This window comes from Lucilia cuprina, chromosome 2 (assembly GCF_022045245.1).
Source record: "Lucilia cuprina isolate Lc7/37 chromosome 2, ASM2204524v1, whole genome shotgun sequence".
Classification (NCBI taxonomy): domain Eukaryota; kingdom Metazoa; phylum Arthropoda; class Insecta; order Diptera; family Calliphoridae; genus Lucilia; species Lucilia cuprina.
This window is the reverse complement of record NC_060950.1, coordinates 27,777,840-27,780,317: the sequence shown is the minus strand read 5'-3', so window position 1 is coordinate 27,780,317 and position 2,478 is coordinate 27,777,840. Positions and strand designations below refer to the sequence as shown.

Sequence of the window (2,478 nt, the reverse complement as noted above, 5' to 3'; positions counted from 1 at the left end):
CTAGTCTATAGTCTAGTCTATAGTCTAGTCTATAGTCTAGTCTATATTCTAGTCTATAGTCTAGTCTATAGTCTAGTCTATAGTGTAGTCTATAGTCTAGTCTATAGTATAGTCGATAGTCTAGTCTATAGTCTAGTCTAAAGTCTAATCTTATCTATAATATAGTCTTTAACCTAGTCCACAGTGCAGACTTTAGCTTATAGATCTGATTAGTTGACGGTCTTTGATCAACTCTTAGCAGGAAGGGTTGTTACTATATATTTATTTTAAACATTAAATTTTCCATGTCTGGTATAACTTAATGAATACTGTTTTTTCAATCACCTCTTTTGTTTTGTTTTCTTCGTTTTCTACATTTTTTGTTTTTCTTTTTTTAAAAATGGCACACACAGTGACCAAGAAGTAGAAGAAGAGCTCTTCCGTTCAAATGTTAACAGTCATTAACATGATTAAGTTGAATGTCTAAATGCATCATACAGCAACAAACATAAATTTTATTTTTATCCTTTTCTACCCCCGCCAACAATATTATGCAATTGTGTTTGTAATTAGGAAGGGGGTGGGGGGGTGTTGTTATAAGAAGAGAATAATAAGAGTAGAATAATTGGATTTAGACTTTTAATATTATTTGCATCAAACATTAGATGAATGAAAGTTATTATGTTTTTGACATGTTTTTGTTTGTTAGTAATCAAAGGGTAGATTTGAATTGTAAGAGAACATTGTTAAAAAATGATATTAAAGAATATTAATTATAAGTAATAAGGAAAACATTTAGAATTTCTTTATATAATAAGAAGGACTTAAGATTATAGAACAATAACCTAAAAGCTAGTGATTCGGTCATTACTTTTGGTAATCGTTTTGTGGATCAGTTTTGCGATCACAAAGTACTTCTTTCTCAAAAACTAGTTATTTGGCATTTGCTGTATATTGGTACTATAGTTACGCAACAACTTCTTAGAAAAAATTACTAAATGGTATAATTTATAAAAATTGCTGAAAAAAATGCTAGTTCCGTAACAATATAATTTTTACAGAGTGATATAATTCAAAACAATCATTGAGTAAAAAAAGCTTTTGACTAAATGCAATGATTTCTTGACTACTGTCAAAACAACGATATAAATTCAACACACAAAAAACATCGCATGGTGGGTGTCTGCGCTGAATTTAAAACAAAATGTTGTTTAATATAAAATGTGTTGAATAGATGTTAAGAAAGGTGTGTGGCTAAGTTTTGTACGTTGAGTCTATGTTTTCTCTACACACCACAGTCTGTATTAAAGTTGCCAGATGGTTTAAAGTAGAACAGTTTGTTTTCATAAATAAATTAAAGAATAACTTTAGAGTTTTACTTAAGAAGTCTTGTTTAAAGTTGCTGTTGAGTGTTTAGTGCAGACTACAGTTTAGTATAAGTTCTAGTCTAAAGTTATGTCTGTAATTAAGTTTATAATGTAGCCTATAGTCTAGTCGGTAGTATAATCTATAGTCTAGTCTATAATAAAGTCTATAGTCTAATCTATGATCTAGTCTAAAGTCTAGTTTCCTGTCTATTCTATTGTCTAGTATATAACCTAGTCTATAGTATAGTTTATAATCTAGAATATAGTCTAACCTATAGTTTAATCTATAGTCTAGTAGTTTATAGTCTAGTCTATAGTTTAGTCTATAATCTGGTCTATAGTCTAGTCCATAGTCTAGTATATAGTCTATAGTATAGTCTAAAGCCTAGTCTATTAGTCTATAGTCTATTATATAGTCTAGTCTATAGTCTTATCTATAGTCTAGTCTATAGTCTAGTCCATAGTCTAGTCTATAGTTTAGTCTATAGTCTAGTCTATAGTCTAGTCTATAGTCTAGTCTATAGTCTAGTCTAGTCTATAGTATAGTCTATAGTCTAGTCTATAGTCTAGTCTATAGTCTAGTCTATAGTCTAGTCTTTAGTCTAGTCTTTAGTCTAGTTTATATTATGATCTATAGTCTAGTCTATAGTCTAGCTTATAGTCTAGTCTATAGTCTATTCTATAGTCTAGTCTATAGTCTAGTCTATAATATAGTCTATAGTCTAGTCTATAGTCTAGTCTATATTCTAGTCTATAGTCTAGTCTATTGCCTAGTCCATAGTTTAGTCAACAGTCTAGTCTCTATATTTTAATTTATATAATTAATAGTCTAACCTATAGTTTAATATATAGTCTAGTCTATAGTTTCGTCTATAATCTGTTCTATAGTCTAGTCTATAGTCTAATCTTTAGTCTAGTCTATAGTCTAGTATTTCGTCTAGTCTATAGTCTAGTAGATAGTCTATTCTATATTTCGTCTAGTCTTTCGTGTAGTCTATAGTCTAGTCTATAGTTTAGTCTATAGTAGTCTATAGTCTAGTCTATAGTCTATTCTATAGTCTAGCCTATAGTCTAGTCTATAGTCTAGTCTATAGTCTAGTCTATAGTCTAGTCTATAGTCTAGTCTATAGTC

The 2,478-nt window shown here is 29.5% G+C and overlaps 1 protein-coding gene across 1 annotated transcript in view; it reads right to left on the bottom strand.

Annotated features, from left to right (window-relative positions):
- The window catches only part of LOC111680065 (protein spire), a 133,199-nt gene that overhangs the window by 23,216 nt on the left and 107,505 nt on the right, over positions 1-2,478 (bottom strand). The window lies entirely within an intron of this gene.